The 14640-nt window shown below is 35.5% G+C and overlaps 1 long non-coding RNA gene across 4 annotated transcripts in view; it reads left to right on the top strand.

The window, feature by feature from the left end:
- The window catches only part of LOC115490975 (uncharacterized), a 39144-nt gene extending 26018 nt beyond the window's left edge, over positions 1 to 13126 (top strand). For 2 of the 4 annotated variants that reach the window (XR_012052831.1, XR_012052834.1), the window contains one exon: positions 1880 to 13126. This is a non-coding gene — a long non-coding RNA (uncharacterized lncRNA). The remainder of the gene's footprint in view (positions 1 to 1879) is intronic. The other 2 variants (XR_012052832.1, XR_012052833.1) reach the window with 2 other exon arrangements.
- The last annotated feature ends 1514 nt before the right edge of the window (positions 13127 to 14640 follow it).

The raw sequence follows: 14640 nt of genomic DNA on the forward strand, positions 1-14640 counted from the left end.
TTTTAGTTCTTTCATAGATCCTGGACACTAAAATATAATTTCATTAAATGTAATTTCTGAAGCCCTCTTTCAGACATCATGGGGTAAGGGGAATGGAATAGAGGTTTCCAATGTGAATACTGCTGCTACTGATCATGTAAAATTATACAGATAACTTTTCAAATGTCAAATTAATTTGCAATCTAAACTTAATGCTCAAAAATACCTTAGATTTGGATCTATTCTTCATTATTTCATTTTAAATAATCTGGAGTTTGAAGTTTAAATCCATTGAGATTATGTGAACATTAGGAAAACTTTCCCTCTCTTGATGTAATTTACTTCTGTAGCTCTAGATATTTTTCCCAGGACTTTAAACCATTAAAAAGATGAATATCCCATACTTCTCCCACAACAAAGAAATTAATTCTCTTAAAGTTAAAGCCACTTTTTATTTTATGAATTCAGTACTGGAAAACTGAAATCCCTGATGTGGCAGAGTTGGAAAGATTATAGTTCAAAATAATGGACAAACCAGGCAATTTTATGAAGATCTGGTAACAGTGACATATTAACTGTTAACCTTGTGGCAAATTACTGCAAAGTTATTGATTTTATTATATATTCATACTATTTTTATGGGATGCTACTTGTTTTGGTCAAATTTATGGTGCTTTCAACTTTTTCTTGGACATGTTACTATAGGGCTCTGTATTTCTTTACTAGTCAAAAAAAAAATTGATTTACTAAAAAGTTAGTCCTCAGATTCATTGAAGAAAAGTACAAAAAATTTAGTTTTGGCCAGCAGTGTTTTATGTATTTAGGTATGGAAGTAAGAACTGATGGTTTTTTTGACATCTAATGTACACATATACCTATATGGTAATCTTATTTGCAGGTATTTTCTGTGTAATGGACGAAACACCTGTATCTTGCATTTTTTGGGTGGTGTCCTCCAATCTCAATAATGCTCCATGGCACATAATGTACCTTTGTGGAACAGGAAGCACTTTACTGTAAATAAATATCTGTTAGTAAACTCAGTTAGAGTAGGATGTGCAAAAATATGTTCCAAAATACATGTCTAGCTCTGCCAAGAACATAAATTAGCTTGTGTGAGTAATGTGGGTGTTCATGAAATGTTCAACAAAAAATGGTAGTCTAGACATTTTATTGCTGGCAGCAGCTTTAACAAAATCCCTTCAAAATACTTAGAAAATGTTAGACTCCAAGATCCATCTAAGCCACAATACTTCTATTGCAAATGAGACAAAGGAAAAGCAATTTCTGAATATTAAGTGGGGAGAGTCATATTTTTAAGATGACACTTTGGATTTGGGTCTTTAAAATATAGAGCTGAGATTCATAGGGAATGTAATACCCACCAATAAAGAACTAAATGCCTATTCATAGTTACCAAACTGTGCATTTTCCTTGGCCATTGCAAATCTTATTGCTGCATGTAGAAATGGCTGCTTAAATATTGAACCAGCCATGATCACAAGAAATAACACAAACTGGGCATATGATTATTTCAAGAATAGTGGTTTTATAAACAAGTTCCTCTATGTTTTCAAAACTGAATTTTTCTGCTGCATTCTTGTTCTTCATATGATTACTGCTGTAACCAGTATTAAGAAAATCAAATATCTAGTAAACGGACTGTTTTTTTTTTGATTTGGGAACTGCTTGATTCATTATTTCAAGTCAAATCTACAGACTATAAAACTCAATATGTCATCAAGTGTTATTCAAATAAAAAACAGTCACCTTCAAGCATGATGGGAGTTTTATGACTTTTGTGAAGATTAAATGCTTTTTGAAGCAAATCTTGTCATTGACCTCTGTCAGAAGTATTGGTAAGAGTTTGATTGCTCACTATAGACTTTCTGCTTTTCAGTCTAGGAACAGGAAGAACACACCTGCTGTTAATAAATTGTTCATTTTCTGTGTATTGGGAGAATTGGAAATTTCCATATACATGGTATTAAAGGATGGTGCTTCGCAACAGGATTGAATTTGGAGATATGTTCAATTACTTTGATACTTTCCTCACAATTTTCCTGATAAAAATGACTCTCTAAATGCATTGCAATGTGCACCAAACTTTAGTATGTTTATGTTTTACTGTTTCAAGGCTTTTATAATGCTGTCATAAGGGTACAAGTCTCTTTCCTATTACTTTTACAGGCACTTTTACTACTTACCCACTTCTAGCAGAAGTCTATCTTCCCTCTGAGGATTTAAACTAAAACATAGTGGTTTTAAATTTTTTTCTCTATCAAGCTCATAAAATAGAAATTATTATCATTATTACTTCATAAAATATAATTTTGTTCATTAGAGATATATAAGCAAAGAAATTGCTTAATAAAAAAGTTTTCCCATCTGTACAGCTGTGGAATGTATCCTTGAATGTTACTAAAAAGGCCAATTGTGACATAATTCAGATGAGATACCAGACAAGAAAAGTAATCTAAGGTCCTCTGTTATTGTTCTTATGAAAATTGGAATTTTTCCTGCATTGCAATAGTTTGAATACATTCTACTACAATGGGGATTTTTCTTTTTTTTCTCTCTCCCCTCTAACAAGAATGAATCAATAAAAATGACATCCAGTAGAGTATCTTCAGAGCTTCAGAAATAAAACAATTGCTTTTCCTAAAATTACTAGACTTCCAGGATGAAAATGGGAAAATTTCTGTACTTATGTCCATAAGTATAATTTGTACAAAAGGAACTAACCATTCTTGAATGCACATCTTTTGCCTTTTGTGGTGGCACATTTCCAGGTAGCTCTCATATAAAATAATTGCAGCAAGCAAATAGACAAATCCTTGTTGAAGGAGGCATAATGGAAAACACATAGAATGAATATGGTTGTCTATATGTTTACTGTTTTCCATCTGAACTAGCTGTAATGTTGTGGTTTGATAAACTTCTGGTACTTTTTTTGGATGATTTTTACAAAGTTAATAATGTATATATGTAGTAATGTATATGGGCTTATGAATCTCCACATCTTTGTCTTGTAAATTTGTTTTTTGCATACTGTTGTTTATATTCAAAAATTGAAAGATCTTAGTGCCTGGGTGTGAAGGAATTTTTGTTTTCAGATAATTAAAAATAAGATGAGAGAGAACCATTTACAAAATGATTTTTGTCTGCTGTTTAGTTGACATGACATCAAGACAGCTTGCAAGACACAAGGATGGAACTTGAGTCACTCCTTCAATAACTCCTGAAGAACATTCAGATACTAATTTTAGAGAGTCTATAACATGCAGTAATAAAGACATGGGATGAATCATAACAGTGAATAATATCTGGTACATAACAGGGAATAATATCTTTGAGATCATATTTTATCTGATGATCTCAAACTACCTTACTGATATTTATTTATTGAACTCCCACAACATCCTAGAGAGGTGGGTAAATATTAATTTACCTTCATGAGATAGTTGTCATAGTTTAAGTCCTGCTGGCAAATAGGCACCACACAGTTGCTTGCTCAGTTCCAAGCCTCCTCTCCATCCCAAAGGAATGGGAAGAAAAATTAAAAGTAAAACTTGTGGGTTGAGATAAGAGTTTGACAATTGAAAACAAAATAGAATCTAACAATAATAGTAAATATAAATGATAATAAAAAGGGAAAGAATAAACCCCAAAAAAGTGATGCAAAATACAATCGCTCACCTCACACTGACCAATGCATGACCTGACCCCAGTCATCGAACCCAGACCTGCCTCCCTTCCAGGTAGCACCTCTAATGTATATACTGGACATGATATTTGGGCCACCAGCTTATGCTCCTTCACACTTTTTCTTTTGTGTACCTCCTAACTGACAGAACATGAGACACACAGATGCACAATTAATAGCAATAACAATAATAAAGTCTTTGATTTAGTCTAAATATGACAAATCAAACACTGGTGTTATCTACATTATTCCCCTTCTGAATCCAAAACACAAAAATGTACCAGCCACTGAGGAGAAATTAACTCTATCCAAATTTAAACCAGGACATTAATTCACTCTGGAAGAAGACTTGGAAGAAGCTATTACCCATTCATGCCTCGAATCCTGAAACTACCCAAAGATGAATATTGAATGCAAAGAAGTAAACAAGGAAGGATGATTCAATATTATACCTTGGAAGTCTTAAGTGTACCTTGAATGTTTTTAGACTTAGGTTCAAATCTCACTCAAGTAATCCCTGAAAAAAAAATCTGTTGTGATTTCAGTATAAGAATTTATGGCATCTTTGATGTTATAATAAAGACTGTAAAATTTTTATTAACAGAAATTACCATACTGAGATAAGCATTAATGTACTTTGCAAGAACCATACGTAACAAACTTGAAGCTTGTCACTACTCACAGAATCTCTGTGAATCCACCTAATTTCTTTAGATATTTAAAATGCCATTTTAGTAGATTATACATGTTATATGGATTTACAGTATAAGACCAAAACTTATCCAGACTATGAATTTCTATGGAAAAAAGGAATTTCAGTTCTATCAGAAGTTTTTATTTTATTCATTTTGTTGGAAGACACCAACAAATATAAAAACTCAAATATGAAAATACTCGAAATTTTTTCATGCTGATCAGCTGGGGGCAAAATTTCATAAGTCTGGGAGGAGATATATCTCAACAAAACAAGTTTTTATATTTAAAGATGAAATTCAGGTTTTTCAATGAGACTAATCTATGAGTACACTTATGAAATATGGAAGAAGCATGCTGAATTCCTCCTCCAAGTAGATATATGAAAGAGTTTTAGCCATCCCAAAACATGATATAGTGAAACAAATTTGATTTCTGTTGGAAAATGGCATCAACTTATTTTTTGCTGAGCTTTGGTTATGTAGTGTTTTCTGTTGGAATATTTAAAAATGTGTCTGTAGTGATTGTCATAACATGAAAGCATAGGAAATACCGTATAGGGATGAAAAAATATTTCTCATGAGATTTGGACTAATGTATAACTATTCTCTTCTTGGAAATTCAAAACACAAATTAGGAACCTTGGAAATTCATCCATTTTTTGTACAATTTATTGCCATGAGTGAACATGTACATTATATACGCAAGTACTGGAAAAAAAGGACCTTTTTTAATAGAATAACATAGATTTGACAGAAACTCTAGTGTTAATAATTTCACTTCTCTGTGATCATGCAAATACAACATCACATGAACTTCAAAGTAAATTTTGGTATTATATGTCCATACAAATGAAAATTAAAAGTTTGTTCACATTTCTATGAGGCAAAATGGTGACTCACAGTAAGAAATTAAATCAATTAGCATACTCTATAGATGACTGATATTTTTTCCAGGGGTTATGTAAATATCTCTTTTCCAATTGGCTCTGCTGTCCTTTGAGAAAGAGGAGAAACTTACTGTGCCTGGGCTCCCTCAGCATTCCACCTACCTAGACTGGTATCCCAACCCAAACAAGAGCCCTCTGGGGTCTGAAAAAATACAACAGAAGGACAGATGTTTGTGACTACAGCTTGTTAAGCCTTCAGAGTTGAATGGCTCTGCATCTGATGTGTCCTTCTGAGTAGGATTATGATGCTAGGGAAAAACTCTCTCAGTGATCATACTGAAAGGAGGCAATGGTCAGTCATAAGTGGTGCATAGGTCTATATGAACCCATTGTCTATCCCAGTTTGACAGCTTTGTACAGTGGATCTTACTTTCTTTATCCATCCCTTTACTCCCTCTCTCTGCAACCTCATCTCTTCTCATTTTGGTATATTTAACTTATATAGTTTGTTTCAACCTTTGACATTCTTATTGGTTCTACCAAACAACACATATCTATAAGATTGTACTGTATAAATCAGGGAATCCAAGAAACTTGTGATGAGAAAGGGAACAAATAAGATAAGATAGATAGCCAGGGGAAGATGTGTTCAGCTGAATCAGTATGTCATCATTTTAGCCATTCAACAAGAGTCTCATAGGATCCTATAACTGACATCAGTTATCAGGTGTGATTTTGACAAATTTTTCTCTTGTGGTGTGTTTTTATTTATATCCATAAACTTCCAGTTAGTTACACCTGAGTATTATTATAGTATAATTATGTACTGTAATTATATACTCTATATATATAATAGAGCTTGTATTATTATGTATTTCTAGAAAGAGCAGGAGGTATATTTTTGTTTTTTAATAGTATTAAAGAAGCTGCTTTATGACATCTTTGCTGTATTTGCCTTTACCTAAATGTACCTCAAATGAGATTTCTGCTTAGTCTGTTCACTGAATGATTGTTGATTATTGATTGATTGTTTGTTTCCAGCAATTGTTAAGTGTATATACTAACTATAGTTGGAATCAGATATTACAGCACTAATTTTATATGAAAAGCATTTTTTTGTGATGTACTGAATGCAGGACAGCCTGTGGCATCTAATTAGTATTACAGAAATCTTACCAGCTAACATTAAGAAGATTAAAATACATACCTATACAATATAGACTAAATATAATGAATCCTAAAATGAAGACTGTGTATTTTTTTCACTGGTTCTGTATTGAATTGAGAGGTGAATTGAGAGGCAAATTGTGAGGCAAAATGTGTTTCACAGCTTTTTTTTTTTTTTTTTTTTTTTTTAAGATATCTTTGTTTCTAGTGTCCTCCAAACTTCTAATGTTGAAAGATCTAATTTCATTGCATAGAGCATTGCAGAAGGCTCTGCCAGGCAATATTGCTGATTGAGAATACATTAATCTGAGTGCTACTGGCAATTGGCAAGTATACATTGTGCTTGTTTCTAAAGTTCTCTTCCCCCCTGTCCTTAAAGTTCAGATAGTTTTTACAGCACCCAAGGCAGGCGGTATTCCTTAATTTTTTGTATTTTACATGTTCTTCTATTTGGAATAAGCTGAACAGGTAATGAAAGAGAAAAAAGGGAACAACCCCCAAAGCACAAGAAACGTATCTCTCATTTTGCCTACATTTCTGTTTTCACAGCAGTCTGAGTTTGTTTTTGCCTTGCTTTCTCTCCTGAAGGTTGGAAAAATGCCAGTGATGCACGTAAGCCAGATGTTTGGAAGCTTGCAGAGCCAGCTACTTTGAAAAAGAAAAACGTTAGGGAAGGGACTTCTCAAGGGCTAGACATTTGCTAATAAATGATGGAGCTCTTTTTTCTCTGCAGATGTTCCATTCTAACAGAAGGAAGATTCTTTCTTTAGTTTGAGGTTTATCTCGATTTAGCTTTGTTCTTTTGTCCTCTGCACTAGAGATGCGTGCTTTGTAGATGATACTGTGTGCTTTCTATGTGTCCCTGCTGTTTGGGAAACTAAATTCCTGTTATATGTTACTGCAATGAACCATCCTGGACCAGATTTGCTCCTTAGACAGATTTACCCCTTGCTGAGTTTGTATCAAAGGGCCCAGTTTTACAAAATGTTAAAAAGCTCTATTTCAAAATCTAGGAAATAAGACTGCTATCAGGCAACACTGGTAGCCATGCAGGATCAGGATCTAAATATGTGCACTTGGTTTGAAAGAGTTTTTATTTCATTTCATCTTTAGATTAAATACAAAGGTTTAAATAAATATCAGTGCTGATTGTTTACAATTTTCTCCCCACCATGGCTTTAAACATTTATTATTCTGACTCTTTTAAAATACACTGGCATCTTTTTATGGCTATATTAAGCAAACCTCCAGGGCAGCAGACAGGGCAGGGTATTATTCTGAGATTAAGGGAAGAAAATGAGAAAGAAGCATATGAACAAAGGCAGACTGAACAGGAAGAGGATCACACTCTTTTTCCACTGCTGGAGGAAACCGCAGCCCCTATTGCGTGTGCTCTGAAAGTGATTATCTCCAGCCACTAGTGCTCTCAGAGTCTAATCTGCTGATTCCTTGGCTTTTTTTCATCAGGGTTGGAAATGAGACATCAAAAAGCATTAATATCCATCATAGCCAAGATCCAGACCAAAGGGACCATTAGCTTATCTATATAAAATATTTCCTGGATAAATTTTGTTTCCCAAACACATTTTGAGGTGATAATTTACTATTCTCAATGCTTTCATTTTGCAAGGGAGTTGACAGCTATTGTGGAAATGAAATGTATCTGGCACTGCAACTTCATGTGCTATCACTTTGATTACATTATATATATGCATCCAAGGATTTTGATTGTGGAACCACAGATGTCTGGGGCTTGGCTAATAAAAGACAGAATTGTCAGCTGCCCTGTATCAAGGATAACCGTCTCTCCCTGGGAAGCAGAGACTGAAGTGCCAGACTTATGTCCTCACACTGTGAGGTCGCTAATTAACTGCAACACCCAGAGTGGACCAGAGTGAAATCAATATATTAAGCCCCACTGATGGCAAAAAAATCCTCAAACCTCCAGTAATTTAGAAACAAGAGCAATGCATGAGTATGAAAATACAAAAAAATTTATCCCTTTTTTTGGATGCTGTTCAATTCTTTTCTAAGATTTTGAGAAGAGTAATATTTGTTTGTCTGTATATCATAAGTCTGTACTACGACACTGCTCCATTTATCACCCTATTAAATTGAATTGCTTATTTAATTAAATGTTCTGTGCAACAGCAGTACCTGATGTGCATAACAGATAGCAATGCAGAGAATGTCACAGTGCAATACTGGGCTTTAATTTTTGAATAGTGTTGACTGGGCTGTCCAGAGTCTTGCAGAAGGACTCAGTGCTCCTCTGTGCTAAAAGGCATTGTTTTCTCCCCACTGCCTCAGACTAGGGCTGCGTCCTTTGGGCACCTCACCAACAGTCTCACACCACCAAGGAAGGAACCCAGGTTCTTCAGCTACTCTGTCAAAAGCTTTTGTCTGCCATCAGGACAGATGGACAAAATGCAAAAAATTGTCTGCAAATTGGATCTTGAAAGGGGTTCGAATATCTACTCTAATGCTAAGATGAACAACCAAAAAAACTCTAACAAGCACCAAAGCTGCTTCAGTTCTGGGTCATTCTCTGTGAAACCTAGATTTGTGGCTGAGAAGGAGCACCTGTTCCTTCTGCTTATTCTTGCTACCTATACCCACATAAAAATTTTTTCCCTGTTGAGTGTCTTAGGTGCAATTAACTATGAACAGTGTGGTTTCTCCTGGAAGGCAATTAAAGTGTTTGATAAATTAAAAACCACAATGATTGTAGGAAGTATGTGTGGACAAGACTCACTCCATTTATGCCTTTTATTAATTGATTCTATGGGTGAGTGGTTGGATACTTCCAACGCAGATTACAGTTTGCAATGTTGTGCAAAGCTGTGGCTATTTTTTTGCTAATGCAGCTACACTGAGCTCTAGATGAAGAGGATAGCAGATGGACAGGATTAAACTATGTAGGGAACAGAAATGAAATTCTTTACTGTTTCATTATTATGGCTATAGGTATCTAGTTCATTCTGCAGCTTTTGTATCAATTTAAATTCTTCAGCGCTGTGATTATTGTGTCACTGAAGATTGCCTGCATACAAGTGCAAGATAATTCTACCATTTGAGACTTCTATTTCCTGTTGCATTACACATCTTTTATCAGAGCATCACACAGACACAAAATCTGTAGCTATAATCTGCTTGGCTACTTAAGTTGGCACTACAAACATCTCTACCAGCAGCTATGGTCTGTGCACTGGATATTCATTTAAGTTGTATTTGAGATATATGTGATATGTTGAAAACCTTACGGTTTTTATAAGGGCAGTGTGAAACCTCAGTTTCATCCTGGTCAGCAGCCTCTCTGTGAGGTCTTGCCAGATCACCTGTCACTGAGCACTTTGGGAAATTTTCCAGTGGGCAGTACAAGACCTTTCTCAGGAACTGGCTGTAGAATATCTCGTCTGGAAAGAAGAGTAACCTGACTATTTTCAGAACTAAATCCATAATTAATTTCTTTAATTTAGACTCTCCTTCGACAAAATTTTTCATTCCCTTGCCATCTATAGGTGTGGAAGCAGATAGGAGTCTAACATCACATACTGTCTTGAACACTGGTGCACAAAGCATCAACACGCACCTATGCATCAATCAGCCTATGTTCCAAGGTGGCAGAAAGCAGCATTTAAATGCTAAAATGACGGCTTGAGATACCTGCAAAATTATTTATTAAAATAATTTTGGCACATTAGATGAGTAGAGGATAACATCCCATTACATGTGCATAAATCAAAAGTAATATTCAGACTCTGTTCATTGGGCTACTTATTAATGAAAACATGAAAATCTGTAAAATAGTATATACAAAATTAGTGATATTTTAATATCAATATCATAATGGTTATTATGGAAGTCCATTTCCAGGATAAACTGCATTTCTTATTAATAGGGTATAGGAATCTGCTCTCATTGCTCTACTATCAGTGGAAAAGAAAGGGAGGTCAGGGTAAAAAACCCAAAAATTTCAATTATATTTACAGCAGCAGCTGAAGGGGAACAAAATCAATGAAAGGAGCATACCTATTAGAGACCTGCAGTTGCCATAAAAGTGAAACTAAATCACACTGACAGTGTCTGAGCTTCAGATAAATTGCTTTGAATTCAGAATGGGAGCCTGAAGAAATAATGGAAATTATATTGCAGTTGTTGAAGAAAGGAATAAAACTTTTTATATCTGTTACTTCTCTAGATTTTTTTAGTATTTCATGGATCAAATGCTGATTTGTTTTTTTATTATTATTTTTTTTGTTTCTCTAAGAGACAGAACAATGCTGTCAATCACCTTGGCACTGACTTAGTTAGGCTTTTATGTGCTTTTTAGAGATGTGATATTTCTCTTTGGTAGTCATCCAAGGTGACCCATAGTTAAGTCTCAGTTCTTGTTACAAAAACCCAAACAACAACATAGAAACGCAAGAGAGATGAGATGAGATGAGATGATGAGATGAGATGAGATGAGATGAGATGAGATTGAGACGAGATGAAATAACTACTTTAAATTTACTGTTTCAATAACTCTAAAATTCAGTTCATTTACTGTGACATCTGCATGCAATAGAATCTTCTGCTGGTCCCTGTGAATTTCATTTTCAAGCGTAGCTGCACTTTCCAAATTCAAATTCACTGTAGCTTTTGGTTCTGAAAGACTCAGAATTTAGCTGTCATATTAATTGCCTTAACTCCTCGGTTTACTTTCTGCAATATCCCTGAGAAATCTGCTGCAATCTAGATTTTACAATAATACATTTTATAAAAATTCTTTGGTTTCTTCATGAATGGACACTTCATACATGGATTTTGCTCATGTCTTCTCAGAGAGCCCTGTGTTGATGACCAACCATACTCTCAAGTTACTTTTACTTATACAGAGGAGGCAAATGAAATTGGGAAACAACCAGAGTGCATTGGGAGAGAGGTTTCTCCAATGCTTATGCTTATGTTATGGAACCCCTTATACAAGCATTGTGACCCTGTTGCTGTGCTTTCCAGATTATGTATATTATTTTTGCTTAATTTGAAACACTATAGTTTGTTAATTGTATTTTTTTTCAGTTTTGTAGAACATATCTTGGATGCTGATAATTGCTAAGATATATATATTTATAGAGTCTTGAATTGTTGTTAATACCAATGTGTTACACCATTTTATTGACGAAAGAAGAGTTCATCCGCATTTGCCCAAGGTCTTCATATTACATTTGTGTGGAAAGAACCTAAACTCTGGACTAAAATCCTAGCTACTCTACACTGAAATTAAACTCAAAAAGACTTCAGATATTACAATAGATTTCCTGCAGTGCTAATTGAATTTGTGAATACGTGTGTGTGTGTGTGTCTGTGTGAGTGTGTGTGTGTGTGCATGTGCATGTGTGCATGCTGGGGATTCAGGAAAGACGTTAAAAAGAATTCTGTTATTCCATTTGATTTCCTTTGAGTGTTAGAAACATCTGAGTACTGGATGGCATTGTTCATCCTTTGCTTCGATGAAAATTGCTTTTAAATCTTCTCTGAGTTTATTTCAGCTTGAAATTGAGTATGACAGACCACCCACTGCAATCCAATATTTATTTAATTTCCTATCTTTAAAAAATGTTGCCGTTTAAAAGTCTTCCATTACAAAAGACCTTTCCAAGTATTAATTGTCTTGTACAAGTCGGTGTTGATGAATTTTCACATATTTAGCAATTTCTAAGAGCCAAAAAATAATGATAAATTTCACCTCTAAATAAGAACTACTTCCTCATCTGGTACTAATAAAATTTACAATTCACACATGCTAAAGGGATGGCATAATTGAATATTCCTGAGATTGTGGAATAATTCATGATTCTGCATTGTGGATTAGCTACATGATTTTTTTTCTCAAGAAGGTTGAAAAGGCTGATGATTTGTTTCTAAGGTGTATTACTCCATTTGCATGGTCAAGTTACACAAAGCCAAGTTGGATTGCTATGCAAGTAGTAGCCCAACACAAATGACACTGTCTCTTTGATGACGAACAAACCATTTAATAGAATTTTGTAGGCTGCTGCCTAAAGTAAGATGTGGAGTTCATTGTGTGTGAAGGACTGTCTTCAAATTTGTGAGTGTGTGTTTGGGTGATATGTTGAACATTTTGTCTATAAGAGTATGTGTACTCACATATCACGTATCATAGTTAACAATTTGCTAGAAGTAATACACAATAAGTTTCCTCTGGAAAAAAAAATCCAATATTCCTTTTATTTAATGGAAAACAATGTGCAGACATTCAGGACACTTTCATTTGGAATTAAAATCAAAACTTTGTTTGTCTTAGAAAACCTTGACTACTTTGAGACGTGCCAGATCATGATCCATCTTCTGATGTATACTTCTGATTCTTCACATTCTAAACAATCTCTGGCCTAAATTAAGTAATTAAATATTCCTTAAATTTTTATACAGATCTGTTTAGGCTTTCATTTGTATTGGATTTTGGGTAATATTTACATTTCTTGTGTATCCTTGCAATGAATTTGTATAGTAAAATATTTCACCACCAGCCTTTCGTGTAGCTGTACTGTATGTCCTTTAAAGGCAGATTGCTGAGTTTTTTTAAGGGGTTGTTTCAAGAGATTCATTCTGGAGACACATTAAAAAATATCTGGAGCTTAAAAAGAGGCATAGTTTTAGATCTTATTAAAGAGTTCAGACCTGTCTGCATTCATCTTGTCCCTCAAAATCAAAGAACAGTTTTCCACACTGATATACTTTATATTTTTCTGAGCTTTTTCTATGTTTTTCATTCCCTTCCCATACTGTTCCCATTTTTCTTGTGGCAACAGAGAAACATAATAACAAACCATTGGTGTTCACAATTATACACTGAAGACACAGCCATAAGGTTATCTAAGGGTAGACTTTATTAGGCTTACCCACTCTAAAAGCCAGCCTTAATGAATTGTATAGGCTGGAGAATTTGTTGATGTGCATTTTCCACCTGGAATCCATAGCTGAGGTAATCCTGGAAGCAGATGGTCCTCAACCTGCTCATTAGAGAAGAAAACAAGGCAAGGGAAAGGCAAGGAAAGGTAAAGAAAGAAAAAAGGCGAGGCAGAAAAATGGAAAAGGGAGGGGAAGGGAAGGGAAGGGAAGGGAAGGGAAGGGAAGGGAAGGGAAGGGAAGGGAAGGGAAGGGAAGGGAAGGGAAGGGAAGGGAAGGGAAGGGAAGGGAAGGGAAGGGAAGGGAAGGGAAGGGAAGGGAAGGGAAGGGAAGGGAAGGGAAGGGAAGGGAAGGGAAGGGAAGGGAAGGGAAGGGAAGGGAAGGGAAGGGAAGGGAAGGGAAGGGAAGGGAAGGGAAGGGAAGGGAAGGGAAGGGAAGGGAAGGGAAGGGAAGGGAAGGGAAGGGAAGGGAAGGGAAGGGAAGGGAAGGGAAGGGAAGGGAAGGGAAGGGAAGGGAAGGGAAGGGAAGGGAAGGGAAGGGAAAAGTACTTCTGTGATTTATATATTGAATCTTCCATGGCTTTATTTTTTATTATCGCAAGGGTTTGGTCCATTTACATGGCAGATGGTCAGAAAGGAATTTCTGACTCTATTGCTGGAAAAGAGGCTGATGTGCAGTGGCTCATTGTGAGAATGTTTGTTTCAGGATTTTTGTGTGGTGGTAAAGTTTCTCTTCTAACTTGTGCTTCTAAAGAAAAACTCCGCAGCCTCTTGTTCTTTGGTCTCAAGGCAGTTTATTGCTAGTTATCTAAAAGATTGTCTTCGCCCGCTGCGGCTGTTTGGTCAGCAGCTCAGGCAGAGACACACACACTCCTGACACCCCCACTGGTGTCTTTTTCTTTTCTCACCTCGCCCAGGGCTGCTGCTATCTTTTATATGATATATTACAAGTTATATGTTTTACCTACTACTTATGTTACAAGGTGCTTTTTTATTCTAAACCAATCCATAAGTGCCAGCATCACCAAAAACATGGAGGCAAGGAAGAAGAAGGAGGAAGAACAGGATCATCCCACTTTCCTCCATCTTTGAACTTCTGACCCCCATGTACACCCCCTGTACAGGTCCTAAAACCCCTCTGTACAACACTAAAAAATTTTCCCCTCTGTTTTGTAACTACTTCTACTATACTATCTAACCCTTTGTGACTGCTTGTTCCACTTTCAAAGTTGGTAACTCAATCCATGGCTCAAACTCAAAATCACAGCTGTTTCCAGCTGCCTGCCAGGGTC

Source organism: Taeniopygia guttata, chromosome Z (genome assembly GCF_048771995.1).
Source record: "Taeniopygia guttata chromosome Z, bTaeGut7.mat, whole genome shotgun sequence".
NCBI classification, from domain to species: domain Eukaryota; kingdom Metazoa; phylum Chordata; class Aves; order Passeriformes; family Estrildidae; genus Taeniopygia; species Taeniopygia guttata.